The sequence below is a fragment of the Elephantulus edwardii genome, unplaced genomic scaffold (genome assembly GCF_000299155.1).
Source record: "Elephantulus edwardii isolate Elephantulus edwardi_28Jun2011 unplaced genomic scaffold, EleEdw1.0 scaffold00531, whole genome shotgun sequence".
Taxonomy (NCBI): domain Eukaryota; kingdom Metazoa; phylum Chordata; class Mammalia; order Macroscelidea; family Macroscelididae; genus Elephantulus; species Elephantulus edwardii.
In genome coordinates this window covers 11854-20627 of record NW_006400281.1, presented here as the reverse complement: position 1 = coordinate 20627, position 8774 = coordinate 11854, and positions in this window count along the sequence as shown.

Genomic DNA, 8774 nt, shown 5'->3' with positions numbered 1-8774 from the left:
CAGCAGCACCCTGTGGTGTTAAGGGTCACACAGGTGTGGGTTGCAGGGGGGGTCACACAGTGTCCGGTAGTCTTCGTTCCTCTGGGGTCTCACAGGCTTCGCTCCTCTGGAGTTCCGTGGTAGGTGGGTGGCTGTTGTTCTTCCTGGGTCTCTTCCAGGTCCCACTAGTGGAGTTCCACTGTCTGGCGGCGACGTTCCCCCATCTGGCGGCGGCGTTTCCCCGTCTGGTGGCGGCGTTCCCCGGCCTCTGAGGCTTAAATGTCTTGTCTTCAGTTGTTTCAACTTGAAAAGTGTCTATTTTGTCTTTAATCAGTATGTAATGACCTTCCGTATCTTCAATGGTGTTTTTCTTTCTAAAATCTATTTTATCAGAGATTAGTATTGCCACTCTTGTTTCCAGCCCTTGATTTGAGTTTGTCTTTCTCTTCCTTTTTCAGATGTGTCTCTTGTAGGCAACATATTGATGGGCTTTGCTTTTTTTAATCCATTCTGCTACATTTTTTTCCCTCTTAATTGATGCATTTAGTCTATTCACATTAAGTGTGATTATTATCAGGCCAAGTTTTACTTTTGTCATTTTGCTGTGTTCCTTTTTCTGTTATTTCTGGTTATTATGGTCCATTCACTTTCCTTTGGCATATCTATGCATAGGAATTCACTTTAAAATTCTTGTAGTTTTGGTCTTGTTTTCACAAATTCCTTAAGGTCTTTCTTTACTGCAAAGAATCCAATTTTCCCTTCAAATTTGATAGAGAACCTTGCTGGATATATGGTCCTTGGCTGGCAATTGTTGTCTTTCAACTTTCTGTATATGGCATCATTGCCTTCTAGCTCACATGGTTTCTGCTGAGAAATAAGAACTTAATCTAATTGTTTCCCTTTTGTAGGTGACTCTTTGTAGGTAACTCTTGTGCTGCTTTTAGAATTCTATCTTTATCTTTTAATTTGGATAATTTGACTATGAAAGTCTTGGCGTTTTTCTTTTTGGGTCTAGTCTATTTGGTGATCTATGCTTTTGGACATGGATTTCCCCATTCTTCAACATACTTGGCAAGTTTTCTTCCAGGACCTCCCTGTTGCCTGAGTTAGGGATCCCATTTGGTCTAGCCTCACAGAAGTTTGTTCCCCAAAGTTGCTGAGTGAGCACAGAGGAAGCTTGTTGCTCCCTTCTAGAATTGGCTTGTCACCTCCTTCGAGGGGCCCAGGACCTCTCTGTTGCCTGAGTTAGGGATCCCACATGGTCTGGTCTCACAACAGTTTGTTCCCCAAAGTACCTGAGTTAAGGAGTCCTGTGTGATCAAGATGGACAGCAGTTTCCCCCTCCAAAATAACTGGGAGCAGTGCAGGCAACGCCGTCCAGTTGCACTCTTCTTGTCCCATTGCATGCTTTCTGAACCATCATGCATTTCCTGGAGAAAAATCTTGAACATACCATAGACTGTCACAAAAATAAATAGGTGTGTCTTTGAGAGTGTGAAACCAAATCTCTCCTTGGAAGCTAGGATTTTGAAGTTCTATCTCACTTACTTTGGGCATGTGGCCAGGAGAGACCAGTCCTTGGAGAAGGACATCATGCTCAGAAGGGTAGACAGACAGCACAGGAGAAAGAGACTCTGGATGAGATGAATTGATATAGTAACTGAGGCAATGGGGGTTGGTGTGTCAGAATTAGTGAGACTGGCTTAGAACAGGAAGGGTTCAGAGCTGCTGTACATAGGGTCACTATGCATCTCATGTGACTCAACAATAAGATTCTATGACCGGTTTGGAAGCAGGAGCGGCATCCATTTCCTAAACAACTTGCCTCCAGAAACTCTATGAACTTTGATAAATGTCGATAGTTGTATAGGGGATTCAGGCCTTTTGTTCATAGGGTCACTATGAGTCATGCTTAACTCAAAGGCAATCAACAACGACAACATTTTAGTCAGTATTTTAGTTCCACCACTTGGAACAGTGCATTTGACCACTAGGTAAATATTTATTGAAATAATTTACCAGCCATAGATCCAGAGATTGTGATATTACTATGGAAAAGATCTGACTTTGTAGAGTCTATATTTCAATAAAAAGGCAAACAATAACAAATTAAGATGTATGATGTAATACTCAGTAGTGATAATTTTTCTAAAAAAACAAAATATATTATGAGAAAATAAAGTGTTGAATGCTGCTACTTTAGCTACTGTAGGCCCTCTGTAAGGGTGACAATTGAATAGTGGCCTAACACACAACCAAAATGTGACTATATGGGAAAATGTTTTCTAGAAACTGAAAAGGCTGAAAATAATTGGCCTATTGGAGACATAGCAACTTCTTGCATTATTTTTTTAACTTCTTGCATTTTAAGATAAGGTATTTATTTAATTTGCCTAAGTGGACAAATATTATAGTTTCAGAGCAAAGGAGTGACATGTTCTAAGTATTTCTCTGGTTTCTATGACAATCCCTGTGGAATTGCTCCACAGCGTTTTGTTTTTTTGTTTTGTTTTGTTTTAAAATTTTTTTTTCCACAGCGTTTTTTAAACTATAGTCTTTATTGGACCAGATGGCCAGGCTTTTTTTTCCCCCCTGAAGTGCCTTGGGTGGGTTCAATGCATCATCCTCTTGATTCTCTGGTTATTTTGAGGCTATAGTCCTGATATTTTGCCATAGCAGAGGGATTCCTTTGCCCTCTGCTTCACCAAATGTGAATCAGTCTCTCATGATGACCTATCCAAAGCAAGTGAACCAGGCAGTGTCCATAGTGTTTTAATTGATTGATTTCCAAAAATATATTACTAGATCTTTCTTCTCTATCTTATCATGGATGCTCTGGTGAAGTCTACTGTAAATGGTCCTGCTGATATTTGAAATATAACTTTATATTTCAGCATTGCAGTAACATAGAAGCCACTGCAGTACATTAAATTGGCAAATGTTTTGACATTATTGTTGGTACTTAAATTCACCAGTCAAGATAAAGTCCTAACACAGCGAATTTAGAGAGAAAGAGGAATATAAAGAAAGACCGAAAAAAATTAACAAATACAGATTAAAAGTAGTAGTCGTCAGTGTAGTGGAAGTGAATTAGTTCTAGAGTCGTGTCCTAGAATCTCAAAGTTTAAAGCACTCTTGTAAAGAGTGCTGTTGAAGTTAGACTGTTAGAAAGATAGTCTATCTACATTTATTGCTTGTCCTTTAAGTAACTCTTCCTAAATAAAAACCCACAAAAAATAAAAACTGAATATATGGCAAAGAAAGCAAAAGCAATACAACATTTTAAAAGGATGAGAGGAAAGCTAGAAAGTGAGACAATGTACCAAAAAACCTATTATTCACACAAAAAGAGGAGAAATGCCCAGAAATATCATATTTTGCTTCAAAACCCACAGGAAATATTTTCTTGAGGCATCTATGAGAATTACAGCAGCCAGTTTAGAAAACGGATGATGAACTTAAAGAATTTAAAGATTAAGAAGGCATTAAAAAGCAGATGGTGGAAATATTTGAAGTGTTAAAAATTTTACATTCAAAAAAAGTCACAATAGTTTTAAACTATTTTTTTAAGTTTTATAAAAATGGGAAATCAGACTAGTACAATCCCTAGCTGTCTTTTGACATCCCATTTAGCAAAGGATTTCTTTTAGGAAAATCAAAAGCTTGTAATTCAAGTTGGGAGCAGGATTGAACCATCTCATCAGGACAGTTTTCAAAACGTGCCCACAGATACCTCAGCCCTTCAGCCTCATGGCTTTATATCAGTGTTACAAAGCTCTTGTTGTTAATGTATACTATCGAGTCTACACTAACTCCTAGCAGATCTTTCAGCTAATTTTCAGAGGATCTAAATGATTTGGGGTGGATTGCCCATCTTTCTCCCATAGAGCAACTGATGGACTTAAACTAGATATTAAGGAGCTGAACAGAAGTTTTCAAAGGGCAGTGCGGGAAAACAAAATAAAATATTATAATGAAATGTGCAAAGAGCTGGAGTCAGAAAATCAAAGAATCTGAACTCTCTCAGCATTTCTTAAACTGAAGGAACAGAAGAACATATCCAATCTAAGCCTTGAGTTCCAAAACAAGGATGCTTTGGGCAGGATATTAAATAATACAGGAAGCATTAAAAGAAGATAGAAAGAGTACACATTGTACTAAAAATAATTGACGGACACAGAAGAATTTCATGAAACAACATATGTGCAAGAGCCTGTGGTGACAAAGGAAGAAGTTGAAGCTGCTCTGAAAGAATTGGCAAAAAACAAAAACAAAAACAAACAAAACAGCCCCAGAAATTGATGTTATACCAATTGACATATTTCAACAAACAGATGCTGCCCTGGATGTACTACTCACCAAGTTGTGTCAAGAAATCTGGAGGACAACCACCTAGCCAACTGACTGGAAAAGATCTATATTTGTTGCCATTCCAAAGAAAAGTGACCCAACAGATTGCAAAAATTATAGAACAATATCATTAATATCACATACAAACAAGATTCTGCTGAAAATTATCCCAAACCGACTGGAACAGGACAGAGAACTGCCAGAAATGCAGGCTGGGTTTGGAAGAAGCCATGGTACTAGGGATATTATAGCTAATGTTACATGGATTTTGGCTGAAAACAGAGAGTTATCAGAGGAATGTCAATCTGTGTTTCATTGACTTTGCAAAGGCATTTGACTGTGTGGACCACAACAAACTGTGACTAACTCTTAGAAGAGTGAAAATTCGAGAAAACTTGATTATACTTATGCAAAATCTATACTTGGGCCTGGTTTTAATTGTTTTTGGTCAAACATTCTTCTAAGTGGTATAGCACTGGTCTATCCATTTGCTGTACAGAGGGAACTTGTGGTTGCTGTGATGCTGAACACTGTGACACTGATGTGTCAAATGTGATAATAGTTACCCATGGTGGACAATGTTTGGTGGAGCTCCCTGATTAAAATAAGGTTGGAAGCAGTAGTGGCATCAACTTCTGAAACAGTTTGCCTCCAGAAGCTCTATGAACTGGAGAAACTCTAATAGTTAAATGTTTATGGCTTTCGTTCATAGGGTCGTTATGAGTTGTTTACAACTCAATGGTACTTAACAACAACAATATACTTGGACCAGGAGGCAATCATCAGAACAGAGTATGGAAACACTGCATGGTTCAAAATTGGAAAGGGTGTATGCCAAGAATGTGTCCTATCTCCATGTCTTTTCAATCTATATGCAGAACAGATTATCTGGGGGCCTGGGCTCTATGAGGGAAAATGTGGCATTAAGATTGGAGGAAGACTCATCAACAATCTGCATTATGCAGATGACACAATCTTGCTTGATGAAACTAAGGAGGAACTGAATCATATGCTGCAGAAGTATACTTCAATATGTATTGTAGCTTAGCATCAAGAAAACAGAGATTCTCACCACTGGGCCAATTGTCAGCATCATGATAGATGGTGAAGAGATTTAGATTCTTAACAGCTTTAGTTTGCTTGGCTCCATAATCAACATTCTTGATACCAACAGACAGAACATTAAAAGATGAATTGCATTTAAAAAGTCTGCTATCAGAGACCTCTCCAAAGTACTGAAGAGCAAAGATGTCAGTCTGGAGACTAAAATGTGCCTGATCCAGGCTACAGTCTTTGCAATTACTTGCTGTGCATAAGAGAGCTGGGCAATGACTAAGGATGAGAGAAAGAGAACTGATGCCTTTGAACTGTGGTGCTGGAGAAGAGTATTGAATATACCATGAACTGCTAGGAGAAAAAACAGGTTCTTCCTAGAGAGGATGAAACCAGGCTGCTCCTTAGAGGCAAGGATTCTGAAGCTTCATCTGACCTAATTTAGACATGTTGCAAGACAGGACAAGTCCTTGGAGAGGGACATCATGCTTGGAAGTGTGGAGGGAAAGCACAGGAGAGGAAGACCCTCGATGAGATAGATTGATTCAGTGACTGGGATAATGGGGGTAGGTGTGTCAGAGACAGTAAGATTGGCACAGAATAAAGCAGAATTTAGTGCTATTGTACATAGTGTCACTATGAGTTGCAGGTGATTCGATGGCACATAACAACAACAACAATCTTACTTTGATGCCTTCTTAGGCCATCAGAGCTTCCACTCCCAGTCCTCCAACAAGTGGGGGAAAGCTCCTAACTTTGGCTGGTTCCATGCAGTAACAGTTTCAAAGGCAACTCTGTCTCATGTCAAGTCTTCAGTTCTCTGCTTACAGCTGCTGCAGGAGCTGCTTAAGTAGGCCATGGTCTGAGTGGTGCAGAAATCTTTGGCCCCACTCCCACAAAGACTACATTCTCTTTCTTCTTTACTGATGTTTAGATCCTCATTTTCTGCTCCCAAATCACTCAATTTATTGGCAAGACTAGTCAAATCCTTGTAGTGGACCAGCATACTCCATTTGCATGTCACCACTTATTCTTCTGGTAAAATCAAACTCAATGGCTAGGAAAGCCATCTTGAACAATGAACCCTTGACATCACAGACAACCCTTGACATTTCTAGCCAGTAACCAGTAATTTGAAGAATTAGCATTTCTCTTACAATCATCTTAACTACTAACTACATTTAAACAGGTTGCAAGCCACCTACTTTATGTATCATGTCTTAATATTTTAGATAGCCAATTTCTGATTTGAACATCCTCTATGAAAAGCTATATTCCATTAAATTTGAAATCCTAGAGAAAATGGACAAATTCCTAGAAAGCCACATTCTTGTGAAGTTGACAAGAGACAGATGCAAAACACTTGAACAAAAAATTACATTGAGAAGGTCTGAAAAAACTCCCCATCTACTCCCCCCAAAATAGTTTCCTGTCGCAGATGACTCCCAAGCCCCTCCCGCATTACCTTCCATTACAACCCAGTTGATAAACAAATGTTGCTCCCCATTACTCAGAGCTGAAAATGATCCTGACTCAGAGGTTGTAGATGGAGTTCATGTGACAGGTGGACACAAACCTGCAAATCTGTGTGTTCCGGGTAAATGAAGGGACAGTAAAAAGGCAAGTAAGTAGCAGTGGGACCTCACCTATGTTGACTTACAATATAATGGTTACTACTTCATTCCCACTTTCAATTATCCCAAAAAGGTTTCTTGTTTGCTTTCTTTTGTCTCTTCAATGGCCAAACCTAGACTGGAATTGTGATGAAAAGGAATTCTAGACAATTAGTTTCAGTTTAGCTAATTATGGGATTACAACACACAGCTTCTTACCACCAGACCATTAGAGCTTCCTATATTTAATATTCTTCCCCACCACTGCAATTCAAAGGAACCAGCTTTTCGTCAGTCTTCATTAGTTATTACCTAACTTTAACATCACTTCTCTATTGTCTGGGCTGATTTCTGCCTGCCCGCAGCTTCCAGGCTCCCGTTCTGCCCAGCAGCATGCTTTCCCTGTCCCCGCAGCACCTCCCAACTTATTTTCTCTGTACCTGCAATGTGACAGACGCTTTTGGGGCGAGTCACTTCTCTATTGTCTGGGCCGATTTCCTCCGGCCTGTGGCTTCCAGGCTCCTGTTCTGCCCAGTGGCGTGCTCTCCATGTCCCCACAGCACCTCCTGACCGATTTTTCTCTGTACCCTGAGCAAATTCCCTTTCGGTTCCTGGTGTCTGCTCGAAAAAGAGAAACCACCACCTTTTCCAAAGAAAAACCACCCCCTTGTCCCTGTTCGGGCACCAGAATGTTGAAGACTGAGGGACCCAAAGAATGAAATAATTTTATAATTATTAATAATGAGACAAACAGCCAGGAATGTGATAGAGCAGAGAGAATAAAACAGGGGGCCAGCAGTTCTCGACTGAAGACAGAACGGGAGCCTGGAAGCCACAGGCGGGCGGAAATCTGGCCAGACATTAGAGAAGTGACTTGCGCCAAAAGCGTCTGTCACATTGCAGGTACAGAGAAAAATCGGTCGGACCCTTGGGACTGTGGCCCTAGGGCCAAGAAGAAAATACAATCTACACAGGAGTTCTACAGGACACGTCACCTTCTCTTGGAGACAGTACAACTAAAGAAACACTGGTCACAGTATTAAAAAAAAATTTGTCAGCACTTGACATGTTTGGAATCACAGAAGCAAGAAAGCTTCAAATATAAGCTGTCAGGTCATGGATTGGACAATGGAAGATAATTTCTGAAGGGATTTGAAGATGTGAAGGGGTATCGTGGTGGAGGGTGGAGCTGGGAAGTAAGAGGGTCAAGGCACTGGGCTAAGGGCAGGTCAACACTATAACTAATGGTTAACTCCACAATGAGGGATTTATATTTCACTGCTCCACAAATTCCTTGTCAGATACTCCCCTAAATCTGAATATTCAGATTAAGACAAACTAGGATGAAGGATTGGCCATCCACTTCTGAAATAGCAGGCCTCTGAAAACCCTATGTACAACAGAACACACGTAGACTAACAGAAAGGGTAACCTAGGTAGAACTTTCAAGTATGGAAATACAAAGGAAGAGGAACAGTTGTAAGCAGACACTAGTGATTGGAACATGGAATGTGAGAACCATGAATGTAGAAAAATTAGAAATTGTTAAAGAAATGAAATGCATAAATATTGACATATTAGGCATTGGAGAGATGAGATGGACTGGCATGGGGCATTTTGAGTCAGATCATCATATGATCTATTACTCCGGAGATGAAAAGACGAGGAAAAATGGGGTTGCCTTCATAGATAAAAAAGTAATGTCTAGATCCATCTTGAAGTACAACATCGTGAGTGATAGGATTATATCCATACGCTTACAAGGAAGTCCAGTGAATA